Raw genomic sequence first — 21,839 nt, forward strand, 5'->3', positions numbered from 1 at the left:
GACCACTGAATTGACTCTGCTATGCGTGCTGCTGCTGCAACATTTTGAATCGGAGTTCGATATACCTGAGTTTCCGTCGGAAACAACCATATGGCCGTCGACTGGATTTGGGAACCCGCTGACGAGCCCGTTCATTGAGTGCCTTCTGCAGATTGTCCAGGCGTGTACGCTCAGCCAAGGTGGCCAAGCGCGCAGCCTCCAAGGCCCGGGCCTTGGGGGTCTCCCCAACGATGGGGTCTGGAGTGCCTGAACGTCGCATCAATGTAGCTCTTCCCTCTGCTCCGTGGTGAGGGCCTAGGGGATGTACTCCTCATGCCCTTGTGATGGGACAGCGCCACCATCACCGCCACTGTTGTGGCAAAACCCAGGCGGGCTGTGCTAGGAGGTGACCACGAGAACTTCTGCCGCTGGATCATCGCTCTCGCACTTGGAGAGGGAATCCGAGTGACCAGTCGGCAGGTCGAACAGACCATAAAGAGATTCATCGGGCTCGATCGCCGCGACTTGGAGGGTGGTCGATTGGCGAGCCACAGCATGTTTCACCCACCGCTGAAGCCGCGAGCGGCCAGACCGCTTGGGACGGTGAACAGCAGGGAGCGAAGATGTTGCCAGGGCCGAACGATACTGGGTCGAGGGCTGTCGGAGTAGAACGCCGCAAGCACTCGCACGAAAGTGCATCACCCCACGAACGGGGAGGGCCTCGATGTCGAGGGGAGCTTCTTGAAGCCAGGCGGATTCATCAGCGATGGAAACAAGCGTGCAGAGACGGATCTCGCGGCCCAACACCAAACCACCACCGGAAACCATGTTGACGGAGAACGGAATTCGCAACCTCATAGGAAGTCGCTTAGACGCCTGCCCCACGGTGGGCGCCAACTGTCGTGGGAGTAAGTCTGACAGTAAGAATAGGGGGTACGTATGAGGAGGCAAGGTACTAGGTATGGTGAGGTTGTACGCACAAGTTTACGAGTTCAGGCCCCTCGCGGAGGAGGTAAAAGCCCTACATCTCGGTGCCCTGAGGCTGTGTCGACTGGATATGCGTGAATGTTACAAAGGGTGCGAACCTTTGTGCCAGAGGAGGAGGGTGGCTTATATAGAGTGCGCCAAGACCCTCTCAGAGCTCCGTTACACAGGGTTCAATGTGAGTTAAGTTGGGGCGTTACTGGTAACGCCAGCCATAAATGATCATTAAGACTACAGAGTGAATGCTTGACCGTTGCCATCCTGGGATGACTTTAGGTCTTATATACACCGAGTGGTTCTTCACATGGTCGAGTGACTATGCTATGCTCGAGTGGAATTGGGATATCCGAGTGGAGTCTTCTGTCGAGTGAATTGCACTTCGGGGTGATTCCAGTCGGTACTCCCTGTTGGTCCTTGAGGTGCCTTTGACTGTAGGTCAGTGTCCTTGGGTGGGGTGTCTAGGTCAGGCCTAAGACCCTACCCTAGGTACATGTCCTCATAACCTAGCAATCAGGCGCTGCACATTACATGTGTGACGCCTAGCTCTGAGGCGTTGCATTGCTTGGTGCGGGCCCCAGGGGTGCCACGCTGGCCACACGTGCAACCCTTGCGGGTAGGCGTTGCACAACTGGTGTGGCGCCTTTGTGTCGGGTGCCACTCAAAAAGGTCAGCTGAGTGAATTTTTTTCCGAACCAGTTCATTTTGTGAATTCTTTTCGTCCACAAGTCGAAATTGTCAAATTTGCCCTAAAGGTGAGACAAATCGACTAGCATCAATGGTAGTTTGGTGCTCAATGTTACACTAGTTAAAATGGTATGTACGTGATATGGCAGTACGTAATATGCGATAATTCTAGACGCACGGGGTTTTACAGGCCTGTGACGGGCTCTTTCCCTAGCTAATCTTCTCCTTCTGATTTTCAATGGGGTGGGCCCCTCACCTTAATCTCTATCCAATCAGAAGAGCCCAACTAGGACACTCCGTGAGTCCCTATAAAACATAGCCCGTGTGTAGCATTGCTCCATGATTTGAGTGCGAAGTTGTAGAGGATGGGCTCTTTGGAGCCCCCCCTCCACGTTCTTTTCGAATTTCTTTTGAAAACGATATTTAAAAGTTTCAAACAAATGCAGTTGTTTTCCGTGAAAACACATACGTGTTCGCTATTAATCTGTAAATTTTCGTCGAAAATAGTGATTTGTAAGCTAGAAAAATAATCTTGGCCCAATAAAAAAAGACCTATTTTGATGTACATCTTTGTTTTTTCTTGTATGCCGCGTATGAGATATATTGTTAAAATATTCATATGTATGTACTCTATATGCATATGTGTATGCATTTTTTCAATTTTCTTGAGATGCATACATATGGTATTTAAGAAAAAGGCTCCAAGGAGCCCGTCCTCCATATGCTCTTTTCTAGAGAGATGACATATTAACCAACAAATCCTATATGCCGCTCGCTGCTTCGCAAAGGCGACCAAGCAAGCAAACTCGAGATGGGACAGACCATTAGGTAGCTACAGTACAACAGAAATTTTAGTTCTGAGAACTTTTTGGAAGGTCCCTATCTGGTTCTAGTAACTTCCAAAAAAGGTATCGACCCGGTTTCCTTTTCATGTTTTTCTAGATTTTTATTTTTCCAAAATGTTTGAAAATTTTAAAAAATGTTGTGAAACTTCATTTTTTTGTAGAAATTAGGGAATGTTCAAATGATCTGAAATATCATTTCTTCAGAACTTAGAGAATGTTCAGAAATTAAAATTTTGTTTGTAAATTTTAGAAATTATTCTCTTTTTTCAAAAAAATGTTTATGCTTTAATATACAAATCAACTGAAGAAAAACTAAAAAAAACTATCAATCGCCACAATGGAGTTGTTAACTTTTTTTGAGGGGTATCACCAAGTTTTATTACTCAAAATCCTGTGATGTGGGATGCAAAAGGGATCATGGGGTTGAATCAACCAGAAGTGTCGCCCCTGATTGAGAGGATGCGAGAACTTGGCTAACCTATCGGCATCGCTATTAGCAGCTCGACCTTGAAAAAAAAGTACACTTATACATTTGAGACCTCCTATTAATCTCACTAATGATGTTCCCATACACTCTGTGGCTTGCTTTCTCTATATCCTTGACGACCTGCTTCGAATATGAGGCAACGATAAAATTCTAAAGCATAAGATCCTCTGCGAGAGATAAAGCCTCTCGACAGAGCTGTTAACAACCGTGGCGTTTCACTACAGTAAGCGACTTTGATACAGTTTTGTGCTGATGGGCCAGCCCACTTGGTGACGCCCCTAAGCAAAAGGCTGGCATCTTGACACACAGAGCGTCATGTATGGAGTCCCATGAGTTACTCAAAAAAATATATGGAGTCCCATATGGACAAAAAAATGTTTCTATCACATTTTTAAAAAATAGAATATCTTTTGAAATTTTGAACTCTTTTGAGAAAAAAAATTAATTTTAAATTACAAACACCATTTGAAAAGAGGATCATTTTTTGAAAAAGTATGCCCAATTTTTGAAATCTCAAACATAAAAAACAATTAAAAATATGAACAATTTAAGAAGAGCAGTGAATTTTTGAAATTCCAAACAGTTGTTGAAAAACCCGAACAATTTTAAAATTCTGAATTAAATTTGAAAATTTAAACAATTTTTGAAATTTGCGAACATTTTTTTGTAAAGTCATGATTTGTTTTGGGAATTCATGACTTAAAAATAAAAAAAATAAGAAATATAAAAAAGAAAAATGATTTTTTAAAAAGGAATCCAAAACCTAGTAAAAAACAACAGAAAGTAAACATGTTCATGAACCTTCTAGAATGTTCCCAAAACTGCCAGGAACTTTCGAGAAGGTTCCCAAAACTCGTGACTTGCATGTGTAATACAAGAGTTCTAATAAACAGAGTCAAATTGAAGCCAAACCACGTGAAAAGGTGTAATTAAGCTATTATTGGACATCAAATACTATGATATAGATTAAGATATCCAATTGTGCTAAAACTGAAGTATGTGTATTTGACAAGGTTTCAAAGAAGTTTGAAATGGAGAATGTTAAAAGATTTATCCCGATCGTCACTTGATGTAACACTTAACAAAATCAATGTTCCTAGACAGTTGATGAGCATGTGTGATGATTGGTGTTCAAAATACCTCAACAATTGAACCCATCATAAGATCCATGACAAGTACAAAGATGAATGTTTCTTATGTACTAAGTGGTAGTAACAGTTATCCTGAGATGGCTCACCGGGAAGCTATTAAAAATTATCAAGTACCTCAGAATGATAAAAAGGACATGTTGTTGTCTAAAGAGGAGATGAAGAGATTGGTGTACAAACAACATCTTCATGACTATTTTAGATGACTATCGGGCTATACTAGTTTGAATGGTTTCAAACGCGAATAATATTGTGGATTCTATAACAAAATAAAATTACATGTTGTCAAAGAAGAATGTCTATGTCTTGATAAAGATAGGATAAGAATATCTAAATCAATAAGTGTATTGATATAGATTCGATGATCCTAAGTGCTATGAAACTAATGACACTATATTATGAATAATAGGGTCATTATTCCAAGTAAAAAGGGAGTTTAAAACCCACATAAAACAGACATAACAAGAGCCAGTTTTGCAAAGGATCTGAATGTGACATACGTGTTGACGAAGACTATACCACTAGCAAAGCATGGGAAAACACCAGATAGCCTTGAGTGTTAAAGATAATACGCAACTAGATTATTGACTCTAGTGCAAGTGAGAGTCTGTTTGAAGTATGCCATAGAGGCAATAATATTGTATTATTATATTTCCGCATTCATGATTAAGAGTTTATATTCTATGCTATAAGGGATATTGAAGGAAATATGCCCTAGAGGCAATAATAAAGTTGTTATTTTATATTTCCTTATTCATGATAAATTTTAATTATTCATGCTAGAATTGTATTAACCTAAAACTTGATACATGTATGGATACATAGACAAAACACTGTCTCCCTAGTAAGCCTCTACTAGACTAGCTCGTTAATCAAAGATGGTTAAGTTTCCTAACCATAGACACGTGTTGTCATTTGATGAACGGGATCGCATCATTAGGAGAATGATGTGATGGACATGACCCATTTTTTAGCTTAGCATTATGAGCGTTCAGTTTTATTTCTATTGCTTTCTTCATGTGAAATACATATTCATCTGACTATGAGATTATGCAACTCCCGGATACCAGAGAAATACCTTGTGTGCTATCAAACGTCACAAATGGGTGATTATAAAGATGATCTACAGGTATCTCTGAAGGTGTTTGTTGGGTTGGCATAGATCGGAATTAGGATTTGTCACTCCGAGTATCGGAGAGGTATCTCTGGGCCCTCTCAGTAATGCACATCATAAGAAGCCTTGCAAGGAAAGTGACTAATGAGTTAGTTGCAGGATGATGCATTACGGAATGAGTAGAGAGACTTGCCGGTAACGAGATTGAACTAGGTATGAAGATACCGACGGTCGAATCTCGGGCAAGTAACATACCGATGACAAAGGGAATAACGTATGTTGTCATAACGGTTCGACCGATAAAGATCTTCGTAGAATATGTAGGAGCCAATATGAGCATCCAGGTTCTGCTATTGGTTATTGACTGGAGAGGTGTCCCGGTCATGTTTACATAGTTCTCGAACCCGTAGGGTCCGCACGCTTAACGTTCGATGACAATTTTGTATTATATGAGTTATGTGATTTGGTGAACGAATGTTGTTTGGAGTATCGGATGAGATCACGAACATGACGAGGAGTCTCAAAATGGTCGAGAGGTAAAGATTGATATATTGGACGATAGTATTCGGACACTGGAAGTGTTCCGGAGGGTACCGGGTACATATCGGGTCACTGGAAGGGGTTACGGGCACCCCCCGGCAAAGATATGGGCCTAATGGGCCAAGAGGGGAAACACAACAGCCAGCAGAGGCTGCTGCGCCCCCCATATGGACCGAACCAGAGGAGGAAGGAAAGAGGGGAAGAGAGAATGAAGGGTAGGGATTCAGCCTCCCCCTTCCTTCCCTCCTCCCTCCTCCTTACTTCCCCCTCCGGAAAATATGGTAAGGGGGGGGGGGCGAATTGGATTAGGCCCCAAGTAGGATTCCTCCTACTTGGGGCGCCCCAAGGCTGTTCCCCTCCCCCTCCCACCTATATATACGTGGGGAGGGTACCCTAGAACACACATCAATAATCGTTAGCCGTGTGTGGCGCCCACCTCCAAAGTTTACGCCTCCGGTCATATCTTCGTAGTGCTTAGGCGAAGCCCTGCGCAAATTACTTCACCATCACCATCACCATGCCATCATGCTGACGGAACTCATCTACTTCCTCGACACTTTGCTGGATCAAGAGTTCGAGGGATGTCATCGAGCTGAACGTGTGCAGAACTCAGAGGTGTCGTACGTTCGGTGCTTGATCGGTCAGAACAAGAAGAAGTTTGACTACATCAACCGCATTGTCAAACGCTTCCTCTTTTAGTCTACGAGGGTACGTAGATGCACTCTCCCCCTCTCCTTGCTATGCATCTCCTAGATAGATGTTGCATGAGCGTATGAATTTTTTTGAAATTGCATGTTACGTTGCCCAACAGTGGCATCCGAGCCAGGTCTATGCGTAGATGATATGCACGAGTAGAACACAAAGAGTTGTGGGCGGTGATCGTCATACTGCTTACCACCAGTGTCTTATTTTGATTCGGCAGTATTGTTGGATGAAGCGGCCAGGACCAACGTTACATGACCACGTTCATGAGACTGGTTCCACTGACAAACATGCAACTAGTTTTGCATAAAGGTGGCTGGCGGGTGTCTGTTTCTCCTACTTTAGTTGAATCGAATTTGACTGCGGCCGGTCCTTGTTGAAGGTTAATACAACAAACTTGATAAATCACCGTTGTGGCTTTTGTGCCGTAGGTAAGAACGGTTCTTGCTAGAAGCCCGTAGCAGCCACATAAAACTTGCAACAACAAAGTAGAGGACGTCTAACTTGTTTTTGCAGGGCATGTTGTGATGTGATATGGTCAAGACATGATGTGATATACGTTATTGTATGAGATGATCATGTTTTGTAAAAGTTATCGGCAACTGGCAGAAGCCTTATGGTTGTTGCTTTATTATATGAAATGCAAACGCCATGTAATTGCTTTACTTTATCACTAAGCGATAGCGATAGTTGTAGAATTAATAGTTGGCAAGACGACCACGACGCTATGATGGAGACCAAGGTGTCGAGCCGGTGATGATGGAGATCATGACAATGCTTTGAAGATGGAGATCAAAAGCACAAGATGGTGATGGCCATATCATGCCACATATTTTGATTGCATGTGATGTTTATCTTTTACTTAATGGATTGTTGTTGTATTCGTGTGTGTATGTGCACGCGCGCGCGTGTGTGTGTGTCGTCATATGCTTGATACATACAAAGTTTTCTCACCACCATACCGTTCATCTTTTAAATTTGAATTTGCAATGAAAAACTTACTAGGGATACCGTAAAATGTGAAATCCACGTTGAGATCGCTATATCAGAAACTCACTCTAATTCAAGAACTCGTCATAAATCAATTACCACATTGAGATTACTATTTGCAAGAAAATACGAGCATTGTAATACATATAGATTCGTTCGACAATTTAAAAGATTCCTTTCATATTCTCGAATGGTAGGAGTAGCACCCAACGACGTACCAGCCAGACCCGGGCTCGTGTTGATCCTTAAAAAAAACAATACCCGGGCTCGTGTCCTTTTCTGGTGGCGTGCGTGGTACGCACATTAGCCAACCCCAACCAGTCGAGCCTCCGCATTTCGAATCGAAATATATGGCGGCCAGAATTCCAGCCCTAGGAAATTCCCCTCATGTCCCCGGTCCATAATGACTACCGATGAACAATGGAGGGATGCTTTAGTAACTAGACAATGTTACCTACCGTGCCGAGCATGGTTCAATTCCCTCGGTCGCCGGTACCCATGGTCAGCCGTCAACTCCATTGCCTAGTACTCCACCAGGATGAGCACATAATTGAGCCCCGTTTGTTCATGCCTAGTACTTGAGTTAATATATCAGGCAATGCACTGGTGCAGAGGGTTATCCTTTTACTCTGCATATAGATCTTCTGAAGTCTAACTAAGCAAAATGTTTGACCAAATCCTTTCTTAAGAAATATTAACATCTACAACTGTAAAGATGTATCGCTTGAAAATTTATTACACAAAGCAGGTTATGATATTGTTTCGAATCCTGCATTTTAAATTTCAGAAAATCCAAAAGTGACCGGAAATTCATGAAACTGAGCATGGTCTCATGATATGGCACAAAGATGTTGTCGCATTTTTTGGGTTCAATTTGAGACAAGCTGCTTATGAGAAGTCGCACAAATGAAGATCCAAGGTATTTTGGAACAAAAGACCTGTCACGTTAAGGCGAACGCTTTCACTATTCAAACCGTGGGCGTTTACGTGCCGCCACGAGTCCCGCTTCTCATCGGCAGGTGCCGTCCGAGCAAGCGTGTGAGTCGACGGGAGGCGTGCGAGTAGTCCGCTATGCCGATTGTATGGGAGGCGTGCGAGCAGGCCGTTGTGCAGGCTCATCGAGAGGCGAGCCCTTTGACCAGGCTCCGCCGCCCACCTTTGTCTCAACTACCCCCACTTTTAATGGCGCCGACACCACAGTTTAAAGTCACCCGCGCACTACCCGGTAGTGCTACAATCTTTTCTCTTCCTCTCCGATTCTCCTCTCGTCTACCTCCAACCAGCCTGTCCTAACCGTACGCCATGCCGAATCACGATAGTATGCCCTTAGTCTTCCAGTTTCCTGAGGAAGACACCCCGCTTTGGGACGAGCTTGAACTGGTCTTGCGGGAAGACGCCGCCCCTGTCCCTGCTCCCTTCGCCCCGACTGCGGCAACACCCATCCCCGTGGCATTGATGGGCTGGGAGCCGCACATGGTTGCCGAGCTTGATGCCACGGGGTTCCATGAGGTCCCCGCCGACTTTCATGTGCCGGTGCACCTGCCAGTGCATGCGTCTGCGCGTGCACCGACGCGCGCGCCCGTGCACCGACGCGCGCGCCCGTGCCGGTGCTCATGCACACGAATGTCTCTGCCGTGCCGTTGTCAGTGCCTGTCCCCGCGCGGGTGCCAGTGCCCCCATCAGCGGCATGGATGGCCGTCGTCAACCGCTTCCTTGCACCAATGCCTGTCGCCTCCCCCCGCCAGTTGACTCACTCCCGGAGACCGAAGTACAGAACATTCTAGCCTTTCTTGAAGCTAGGACCAACGTCTAGGAGTACGCCAACAACGGTGCAAGACGCCGTTGTCGCCGTCAAACGACACACAAAGCACGGCAGAGGAGCCGCTTCCCACCGCAAGACGCCCCCGCCACCTCCGCGTAGTCTAAATTTGCCATGAAAATGTTCGGATTGCCATGCTTAAAATCCGACCGATTATCATTTCCGTTTATTTTAGATCGATCGTCGTATGAATGTAAAGTCGGAGTCAGACTGAATGAAATCTATGGTTTGATCGATTGAATGTTCTGCTAGAGCCGTATCAAGTTAAATATAAAACGTCATCAAGCCATGTGTATTCCTTCGAATCACAAACATTTCATATTAAATTCCATGTCAATTCCATATTTTTTTTAGGGAAGTCAAATCCAAATTAACATGCATTGCACGTACACATTGAGTTGTACTACTAGTACGTGAAACTGGTCCCGTAACTTGTGAACACGTCCAGATATGGTCAATGGCAGCATCGCCCACGAGTTCTCCGTGTTTGCCCGTGCGTCTAAACGTAAAAGGGGAGGAAAGAGAGAGAGAGAGCAGACATGGAACCCACCAGTAAGTGAAGGCGAATAATACGTGTTAACGAGCTGGTCCCACTAATGTACTAAAAATAATATTAAAACATGTTATCCATTAAATAGGGTATGGTGATATAACAACATTATATCAACAGAGGGGGGTAAAACAAATGTTGCTGTACTATGTTGCCTGTTGACATGCGACTTGAAGGCCGTGGTCACATGTTCAATCCTCGTCCTTTTTACTTTTTAATTTATATGTGGGTCCAAATTCATTCCATGACACGTGGGCCCCTCGGTGTGTAGTTTGTAGCACTTTAATTTGTGGGTTCCATTACAGGTGGACTATCAGTGTATAGTTTTGTAGCTAATTTATACTCCCTCCATCCGAAAATACTTATCATCAAAATGGATAAAAGGAGATGTATCTAGATGTATTTTAGTTCTAGATACATCTCTTTTTTATCCATTTTGATGACAAGTATTTTTGAACGGAGGGAATAATAAGTAAAGATAATTACCATGGTGCAACGTTGAAGGTGAGAAAGGACGTGCGAGGGAGCGATGACCGGGGCAGGGGGAAATCAATTGGGGGAGGTGCGGGGGTTGCAACTGTGTTTGGAGTAGTTATGGACCGAATGCTATGAAAATATAATCTAAACCCACCAGAATAAATGCCTTCACAAATTAATCCAATGTTGGAGTCCCCCTCGCAATGTAACTAGCTCCGGCTCTGTGAGGGATGGAGAGGTAGCTTCAATGTGTGGAAGATACGACGTGAGAAAGCAAGGTCAACCGAGAGACAAATAGATAGAGAGACAAAGTGAGTGTGGTCCGGCATTCGTTAAAAAGATATATATGCTCTGGAGAGATATTGTTTGATTGAGCTTTTGGGAAGGGTGACCAATGTAAGATAGAGCTTGATAGATATATTGTGTGTGTGGGAGGAAGCAAGGTCAATTGATTACATATATAAAGGCAGAGAGATTGAGCGAGTGTGGGTAGTCGTGTGATCGAAAGAGTGAGACGGGTTGGAGAGAGTGACCTAGATAGACAATGTGCATGAGAGAGTATACAATATGAATATGTCGAATTGGGCTCAAACATGGAGATATATTGTTTGTGTCCGAGCAATGCAAGGTCAATCGAGACATACAAAGAGAGAGAGAGAGAGAGAGAGGGAGAGAGAGAGAGAGATTGAGCGAGCATGGCCCGCCATGAGGTCGAAAGAGTGGGAGCAGCTTGGATGGACTGACCTAGATAGACAATCTGCGTGAGAGAGTATAGAGTGTGTCGATTGAGGCTCAAACAGGGAGATATATCATTTGTGTGTGAAAGAAAGCGAGGTTAATCGAGACATAGATAAACAGAGCGAGATTGAGCGAGTGTGGCCTGCCGTGCGGAAGAAAGAGTGAGATAGTCTCGAAAGAGTGACCTAGATAGACAATGTGCGTGCATGCACACGAGAGGGGGCGTCTGCATAGGCAATGCATGTATCTAGCGAGAGAGGGTGGGAGGGAGAGATAGATAGAGAGAGAGAGCTCGACATGGAGTGCAATGGCGGGTGTGTGAGGTAGATACATTTGGTAACATAGTGGAAAAAGGGGGTTGTGCAGTTGAGAGAGTTAGAGAACAAAACATGGAGAGAAAGAATGAACGTGTGTCAGAAACATATAGCTTCCTCAGGTGGTTAGGAGAGGAAGATTAATCGATACAGGAAGTATGTAGCGTGTGTGCCGGGGGTGGGGTGGGGCTAAAAACAACATTTGAATGTAGATAGTACGACACTTAATATTGATGTTTCAATTTAGTGTACACTTTAAGATTTGAATTGAGGACCATGCATATGGCTTGCATAATTATTTCAAATTCGTGCCATACTAGGTTTGGAAAAGTTGAAATTGGCTCGATTGTTGTGCTATTTTGTAGGTCATATGTTTGAATCCATCCAAAGTTTTCTCACTACCATGGTGTTCATCATACACATATGAATTTGTGTATTTAAAAAGTAGCGTGGATACCGTGCAATGCGAAATCCACGTTAGAATTGGAGATCGCTATGTGACGCACACTCTAAATCAAATAACTCCTAATTAATTAATTTATAGTATCTTGTTTTAAATGACTAATTATTTGCATGGAAAACACGGGCATGGTAATACATACAAATTCGTTTGCAAATGGAAGAAGATTCATTTGCATTCTCAAATGTAGGCAGACCAGGGTCGTGTCATGGTGGTCGCTTGTGTCGTACAGATGCAGACCAGGGTTGTGTCATGGTGGTCGCTTGTGTCGTACAGATGCTAGCACCCAGCCACCCACCCCTCCCTCCCTTCCACATTTCGGATTGAAATATCTGGCGGCCCCAATTCCAGCCCTGCAAAATCTCCCTTCTCCACCGTCCCCTTCCACGCACAGAGCGCTCAAATCCCTAATTCGCCGCCAACCCAAGAAAAGTTCGAATCGCCCCTCGTCTCGTCTCTTTCCCCACCTCTGTGCCGGACGACAATGATGAAGACGACGGTCGCGCTTCACCACCACATCGGAGCAACCTCATCTACGCCCTCGTCCACCGCACTGGGTGGTCCACCGACAACATCGGCCGCCGCAATCGACGTGCCTCACAGACACTGACTTCCACCGTATCAAGTGCACTTCATCGACGCCTTCTCCCACCTCACCGGGGCTACTTCACCGAACACATCGTCGCACCTCCGCCCCCCGAGGCCATTGGAGCTTGATACGTCTCCAACGTATCTATCATTTATGAAGTATTCATGCTGATATTTCATCATTCTTGGGTGTTTTACAATCATTTTATAGCAACTTTATATCATTTTTTGGGACTAACCTATTGACCCAGTGCCCAGTGTCGTTGCTATTTTTTGCTTGTTTTTTACATCGCAGGAAACCAATATCAAACGAAGTCCAAACACCGCGTAACTTTTTGGAGATTTTCTCTAGACCAGAAGGAACACAATAGGCCTAAGCTACACCTGGGGGTGCCCCGAGGAGGGCACAACCCACCTGGGCGCGCCCAGGTGGGTTGTGCCCACCTCGATGACCTTCCACACCCCCTCTTTGCACTATAGATTCCCAAATATTCCAAAACCCTTTGGGTTTAACCTATATTAGAAGTTCCGCCGCCGCAAGGTCTCTGTATCCGTGAAAACCAATCTAGACCCTGTTCCGGCACCCTGCCGGAGGGGGGAATCATATCCGGTGGCCATCTTCATCATCCCGACGGCCACCACGATGAGGAGGGAGTAGTCCACCCTCGGGGCTGAGGGTTTGTACCAGTAGCTATGTGTTTGATCTCTCTCTCTCTCTCTCTCGTGATCTATACCATGGGCTTTGTTAATATAGTCGGATCATATGATGTTTCTTCCCTCTATACTCTTGTTATGATTAATAGAATCTTTACCCTTCAAAGTTTTGTCTTGTCGGATTGAATATTCAAAGATGAGAACACATGATATATGTCTTGCAATATGAATACTTGAGGTCACAATGAGATATCTTATTGATTCACTTGATATGTGTTATGGCATTCAACTCGCGGATTCCTGAGGTGATATTGGGGTAATCCATGCATAGGGGTTGATGCATGTTTTTCTCCAACGAAAACTTTGGGGTCTCTTTATAGTTCTTTGTGTGGATTGAGTATTATGAATATGAATTTGCTTTGGTGCTATTCCAGTACGAACTCTAGGATAGATTGAACGGAAAAAATAGCTTTGTGTTATTTTTTGTATGATTTCTTGAATAGATCGAATGGAAAGAATAGCTTTGAGGTGGTTTTGTGACCTACAAACAATTCCTATCTTTTGTTCTCCGCTAATAGGAACTCAGGAGTGATTCTTTATTGCACTTTGAGGGAAAATCATATGATCCAACTATGGTAGCATTGTTGAGAGGTCGCACTAGCGAAAGTACGGACCCTAGGCCTCATTTTTAAGAATTGCAACACCGTTTTTGTGCCCGTTTACTATTTGCTACCTTGCTGTTTTTATTTATTCAGATTATAAAAATATATTTCTACCATCCATATTACACTTTTATCACCATCTCTTCGCCGAACTAGTGCACCTATAAATTTGCCATTGTATTGGGTGTGCTGGGGACACAAGAGGTTTCTTGTATTTGGTTGCAGGGTTGTTTGAGAGAGACCATCTTCATCCTACACCTGTCACGGATTGATAAACCTAGGTCATCCACTTGAGGGAAAATTTCTACTGTCCTACAAAACTATGCGCTTGGAGGCCCAACACGTGTCTACAAGAATAAAGTTGCGTAGTAGACATCAAGCTCTTTTGTGGCGCCGTTGCCGGGGAGGTGAGTGCTTGAAGGTATATCTTTAGATCTTGCAATTGAATCTTTTAGTTTCTTGTTTTATCACTATTTTGGTTTATAAAAGGAAAACTACAAAAAATGGAATTGAGCTTGCATCATATTATTGACCATCTTTATAATATCGTTCTTGAAAATGATGGTTCGGAAAATTTTGCTCAATTGATAGAAGAAGAATTTAATAAAATGATTGGCATGAATGAAGAGCATGATTGAAATGTTGTTAGTATGAATTGTTTGAATATCCATGATGTTAATGATATGCAAAGCTACAAGCTTGGGGATGCTATGTTTGATGAAGATGATATTTTCACTCCCCCAAGTTTTGATGAGCAAGTTTATTATGATGAAAGCATTCCTCCTATCTTTGATGATTATGGTGATGAAATGTATGCTATATTGAATAATGATAACCATGAAACTTGTCATCATGATTTTAATTTTCAATCTCATGATAGTTATTTTGTTGAGTTTGCTCCCACTACTATTCATGAGAATAAATTTGCTTATGTAGAGAGTAGTAGAAGTTCTATGCTTATGTATCATGAAAAGAATGCTTTATGTGATAGCTACATTGTTGAATTCATTCATTATGCTACTGAAAATTATTATGAGAGAGGGACATTTGCTTGTAGGAATTGCAATAATATCAAGTTTCCTCTCTATGTATTGAAAGTTTTGAAGTATTGCTTGTTTTGCCTTCCTATGCTAGATGATTCTTGTTCCCATAAATTGTTTGCTCACAAAATCCCTACGCATAGGAAGTGGGTTAGACTTAAATGTGCTTGCCATGTGATTCATGCTGCTCTTGTTATGTTTGAACTTTTATCTTTTATGCGAGCATCATTGAACTCATCATACCTAGCTAAAAGGCATTAAAGAAAAGCGCTTGCTGTGAGACAACCCAACACTTTTACCTACTGTTTTTGTATGTTCACATGATTAGGCTACTGTATTAATCATGTTTTATTGTCTTTGTTTCAATAAAGTGCCAAGTAAAGCCTTTGGGATCATGTTGAGTGATAGTTGATTTGATCTTGCTGAAAAATAGAAACTCTTGTGCTCACGAAAATAGCTCTCATTTTTAACAGAAGAGTGCTTTTGAGTTGATTATTTTTGCAGAAGATTAATGTACAAATTTCTCACGTGGTCATAATTTTTGCATAATTTTTGGAGTAGCATAAGTATGGTTTGAGTACAGATTACTACAGACTGTTTTGTCTTTGACAGATTCTATTTTCAATGCATAGTTTGCTTGTTTCCTTGTTTCTATGGCTTATGTTGCTCAATATAAATTGTGGAAATGATATGCTACAGTAGTAATTGTGTGGAAACAATTATGAATCTTTTATTTGACAGTACCAAAAGTGAAATGGTTTGCTCTTTATCATACTAACCTATCTCACAAGGTTCCGTTATGTTTTGTGTGATTGAAGTTTTCAAGTTTTGGGTGAGATGTTGATGTGAGGAGAATAAGGAGTGACAAGACCCTAAGATTGGGGATGCCCAAGGCACCCCCAAGGTAATATTCCAGTAATATCCAAGCAACAAAGCTTGGGGATGCCCCGGATGGCATCCCCTCTTTCGTCTCCAACATTATTGGTAACCTCACTTGGAGCTATGTTTTCATTCGTCACATGATATGTTTTTTGCTTGGAGTGTCATTTTATTTTGCTAGGATTTTCTTGCTGTTATTTAGAATAATCTTTTTCATCTTTATTTTCAATAAAAATGTCAATGATAGCCTTTTCCATGCTTATTTTGCATGTATACTTGTTGCTGTTTGAAAACAGAAAGTTTATCGATGTTGCAAAAATTCCCTAGAAAAGTAAGAATACGATAAATTGTTGAAACTTTTTGCAAAATAAGATCTGATAAATTTTCTACAGTGTAGTATTTTTCTCATAATTTTTGGATTTAGGGAAGTATGATGAATCTTGCATTCTTTACAGACTGTACTGTTTTGGCAGATTGCTGTTATGTTTGCATTGTTTGCATATGTTTGCTTGTTTAATGATTCTATTTGAGGATAGGAGTATTAAATGTGTAGAGGCATTTAGTATGAAATGTTGAATAATAATTTTAGTGATTTGCTACAGTAGAGAATGATAAGGTTTTGCACTGATTTATACTAACTTATCTCACGAGTTCTTGTTGAGTTTTGTGTGGATGAAGCTTTTGAGACTTAGGAAAACCGCGATATGAGAAGAATTAAGGAGACACAAAAGCTCAAGATTGGGGATTCCCAAGGCACCCCAAGATAATATTCCAAGAAGTCTCAAGCATCTAAGCTTGGGGAGGCCCCGGTAGGCATCCCACCTTTCTTCTTCAACAATTATCGGTTAGTATGGGTTGAGCCTAAGTTTTTGCTTCTTCACATGAGTAGTTGTGCTATTCTTAGAATGTCATTTTATTTTGTTTTTGCTTGCTGTTTTAATAAAATACTTATACCTGAAAGTTTTTAAATAAAATAGAGTCCTCAATTAGGAGGCTAGGTAAGCGGCATTCACATAGTGTCAACGAAGCTCTTTTCTATGGAATTGCTCTTGTGCTTCACTTATATCCTATGAGTAAATTGTTGAATGAATTGAATGTCATGAAGTTGAGATTATATCATGCCTAGTGGTAGCTTCACATTGGGTTTAGAAAGTGAAATCTTTTGAGGCTTGACAATCACAACATTGATCATACAAGCAATTCATGAATAATTAGTATAAGGAAGAGAACTTTCACATGCAAATACACTATCATGGAAAACTTTTGTGATTGTGAGCCCCCATAAAATATTATATGCCAAAATTGTTGACGTTGGACAAGGAAGACAACATAATGATTTATGTTTGCTCATATTCACATAGAAGTTATATTGTCATAGATCCGTTAACATGTGGTGCTTTCCCCCCATCTTTGCTAGCCAAAAATTCCGCACCAAGTAGAGATACTACTTGTGCATCCAAAACCCCTTAAACCCAAATCTTATTTTCAAGAGTCCGCCATACCTACCTAAGGATTGAGCAAGATCCTTCAAGTAAGTTGTCATCGGTGCAAAAAGGCAATAAAAATTGCTTCTAAAAGTGTTAGATCATTTAGTGTAAGAGAAAACTAAGCGTTGTATGTACTTGTGATGGCAAAGAATAAAAGCAACAGACTGCATAATAAAGGTTGCTATCATAAGGGGCAATATAACATGACGTTCTTTTGCACTAAGGGGTTGAGCATACAAACAAATAAGCGCATGGCAACCTCTGCTTCCCTCTGCGAAGGGTCTATCTTTTACTTTTCAGTATTTACTTTTATGCAAAGTCAAAGTTTTTTTCTCTCTATTCCTTTTTGTTTTTCTCCTTTGGGAAGCATCATGTGGCGAGGAAAGATCTAGGCACATATGTCCAGTTGAATATGGATAGCATGAGTTATTATTGTTGACATCACCCTTGAGGTGAATACATTGGGAGGTGAAACAATAAGCCCCTATCTTTCTATGTGTCCGGTTGAAATGTTTTGCTCATGTTTATGCGGTGAGTGTTTGCAATCATATAAGACTATATGATGGTTGAGTATGTGGAGCTCTTACTTAAACTCTGTTGAATAAGTTGAACTGCAATTGCTTGGTGACTAAGAACATAGGTTGTTGGGTTTCAAGAGAGTTCATTGTTTAAACCTTCACATGTGAATTGGTTGCCACTATAACATGAGAAGTTTTATAAGAAATAATTGATGTTATGATGCTAGGAAAAGTGATTGAAATTATCATTGATCAAACTTATGCACTTTGCTAGCATTCACACTTCATAAATTATTTCTTTTATCATTTACCTACTCAAGGACGAGTAGGAATTAAGCTTGGGGATATTGATATGTCTCCAACGTATCTATAATTTATGAAGTATTCATGCTGATATTTCATCATTCTTGGGTGTTTTACAATCATTTTATAGCAACTTTGTATCATTTTTGGGACTAACCTATTGACCAAGTGCCCAGTGCCAGTTGCTGTTTTTTGCTTGTTTCTTACATCGCAGGAAATCAATATCAAACGGAGTCCAAACACCGCGTAACCTTTTGGAGATTTTTTCTGGACCAGAAGGAACCCAATGGGCCTAAGATGCACCTGGGGGGGGGGGTGCCCCGAGGGGGGCACAACCTACCAGGGCGCGCCAGGGCCCCCTGGCATGCCCAGGTGGGTTGTGCCCACCTCGGTGGGCTCCCGCACCCCCTCTTTGCACTATAAATTCCCATATTCTGAAACCCTTCGGGGTTAACGTAGATCAGAAGTTCCACCGCTGCAAGGTCTTTGTATCCGCGAAAACCAATCTAGACCCCGTTCCGGCACCCTGCCGGAGGGGGGAATCATCTCCGGTGGCCATCTTCATCATCTCGACGGCCACCATGATGAGGAGGTGGTAGTCCACCCTCGGGGCTGAGGGTTTGTACTAGTAGCTATGTGTTTGATCTCTCTCTCTCTCTCTCGTGATCTGTATCATGGGCTTTGTTAATATAGTCGGATCATATGATGTTTCTCCCCTCTATACTCTTGTTATGATGAATTGAATCTTTACCCTTCAAAGTTTTATCGTGTCGGATTGAATATTCAAAGATGAGAACACATGATATATGTCTTGCAATATGAATACTTGAGGTGACAATGAGGTATCTTATTGATTCACTTGATATGTGTTATGGCATTCAACTCGCGGATTCCCACGCTGATATTGGGGTAATCTATGCATAGGGGTTGATGCATGTTTTTCTCCAATGGAAACTTTGGGGTCTCTTTATAGTTCTTTGTGTGGATTGAGTATTTTGAATATGAATTTGCTTTGGTGTTATTCTAGTATGAAGTCTAGGATAGATCGAACAGAAAAAATAGCTTTGTGTTATTTTAGTACGAACTCTTGAATAGATCGAACGGAAAGAATAGCTTTGGGGTGGTTTTGTGACCTACAAACAATTCCTATCTTTTGTTCTCCGCTAATAGGAACTTGGAAGTGATTCTTTATTGCACATTTAGGGATAATCATATGATCCAACTATGTTAGCATTGTTGAGAGGTTGCACTAGCGAAAGTACGGACCCTAGGCCTCATTTTTAAGCATTGCAACACCGTTTTTGTGCCCGTTTACTATTTGCTACCTTGCTATTTTTATTTATTCAGATTATAAAAATATATTTCTACCATCCATATTACACTTTTATCACCATCTCTTCGCCGAATTAGTGCACCTATACAATTTGCCATTGTATTGGGTGTGTTGCGGACACAAGAGATTTCTTGTATTTGGTTACAGGGTCGTTTGAGAGAGACCATCTTCATCCTACACCTCTCATGGATTGATAAACCTTAGGTCATCCACTTGATGGAAAATTGCTACTGTCCTACAAAACTCTGCGCTTGGAGGCCCAACATGTGTCTACAAGAATAAAGTTGCGTAGTAGACATCAGGGCTTCACCAACAGTCTCGTCCACCGCATCGTAGCGGTCTACTGCCACTCAAGATCTGCATCCGTGCACGGCCAGCCAACGCCAGCACATCACCCTCAATGGCACTGAAGTGCCCCGCACTCTAGCTAGGCGAGCATTCCCAAATGCCGGCCCGAACTAGGTATCCACATATCACTCCCTAGTGCACTGTTCTGACGATGTTTGGATATCCTTTCACTGCACTCTTAGCTTACACACCTATGCAACTCTGACTTTTACTCTTATTTCTTCTGGAGATATCATTTGAAACAAGCAAAACCATTTTTAGCGAAGCATGACGGCGCTACGGGATCTGGTACACATCCTGCACACCGGTATAACCTTGTAAGTACTCGTCCTCCGGTACAATAGCAAGGTCGACTCCTCTTATTTGATCAACCATTCGCCATGTCAAAAATGCAGAGGGGGATGCAAGGAGCACAAGGCCTGCACATCCAAGCAAGTGGTAACATGGACTTGTACATGGAACATCCCAAGCGCAAGCAGAGCTGTAGTGAGCCTGTACAACGAGCTAGCATAAGTCCATGCATTTCATTTAATTCGTACTGTCCTGCGTGTATGATTTTTGTGCAGTGGCGGATCCATGAATTCAAGTTACTAGGGGCGAAAATTTAACTTAAAAAATATGAAGGCACTTGCACTCCGGAAATCAACATAACTTGAGAAATTTGAAGCTACTTGCACTTCAAAAACTAGCTTACGATCCAAAGTAGTTCCAGATTATAAAACACTAAATGATGTAAGCACCAAAAAAGAGAAAATGCAACATGGTGTACAAGGACTACTAACATGGTTTGTACCTGCTTGAATTATTCGTTCTCTGGCTGAAAATATCGAAGTGTAGTTGCACCTATAACAAGTGCGCAAACTGCATATCAATATATTATCCCGCACAAGTATTCCAATAGTTTCAAACAACAGCCTAGAAAAGTATTTATGCTACATTGTCATGATACAGGCACTTTCTGGCAGATGGCCTCGATGTTTCCTCAAGCCATGAAAATGTACTATAATTTGCTTGTCATCAATGCCTGCAAATCTCTATGTCTCTGTCAACATTGCAGATCATCATTAGACACTAAATCCTTGAATGGGAGCTTGCCAAATGCTTGCATTAGATCCCTCATTAGACACTATATGTTCATCACCAGGAGCATGTAAAATGTTTGCATCAAATCCTTCATTAGCAGTCTGTCTATTAGACACTTCAGGCTCAAGAACAACATGAGCTTGTATGTTTGCACCAGAAACTTGATTAGATACACTAGGTTCAGTCAGTTTAGTACTAATTGGGGGAGTTATAAAATAAGCAGAAATTGGTTTCATTTTCTCATAGATTCCCTACATACAAGCAGTTTTACAACACAGTCAGGTTTAACTATTGGCCAGAAATTGAACATTTGAATTAGACATAATCAGGATGTGATGTACCTGCTCGTTGCGCATGATGCTCTTACAAGCTGCGACTGTCCATTTGCGCTAGCTCGATGCCATACCCGTGCTGCCGCCGCTGCCTCCCATGCAGGATAAACCCAGGGTTGGATCTTCATCTTCTTGTCCTTCCATTCGCTTGAAGCCCGGCGATCAGCATCCAATGAGGGCGCGAGGAAGTGTTGTGTCGGTCTGTCCAGCGGCGGCTAGGTTAGGAGAAAACCAGACTGGAGGCTGGAGTGAATGAATTGGGATTTTTCCTGCTGTTGATCGATATGGGAGGTGCTCGTTTGGGCCGCGAGCCTGCTATAGGGCCTGCTTTGCACTTTGTTATTGGCCCATCCAAATTGAAACATTTTTCTCCATTTTTTACATTGCCTGCTTGTGCGTTGGGACGAAAAACTAGCCTGGGCCAACCTGGACGACTCAAACTAGGTGCACACTTTCTAGCCACCCGAGGCGGCCGCCCATACCAGCCCCTACGGCGGCGTTGCCCCTTTTTGCGTGTATGATTGGGGTAGTGAAAAATTTCCAGTGGAACTTTTGATTTACCCACAAAATGGTTGAATTTCTTGTTTCTATGAGCTGAGTTCGCTAGTAATGTGAAGGATGGCAATCTTTTCATCGTATTGTAGATTGCTTAGATCTCGATATGCCAAATGTAATCGCATGAAATATGCAGTAAAATCCAGTGTGATGTGTGTGTCTACAACTAGTCTGACAAGCCGTCCTCATATAACATATCAAGGATGCACCATCTTATCAGATTAAC

Source organism: Triticum dicoccoides, chromosome 5B (assembly GCF_002162155.2).
Source record: "Triticum dicoccoides isolate Atlit2015 ecotype Zavitan chromosome 5B, WEW_v2.0, whole genome shotgun sequence".
Lineage (NCBI taxonomy): Eukaryota > Viridiplantae > Streptophyta > Magnoliopsida > Poales > Poaceae > Triticum > Triticum dicoccoides.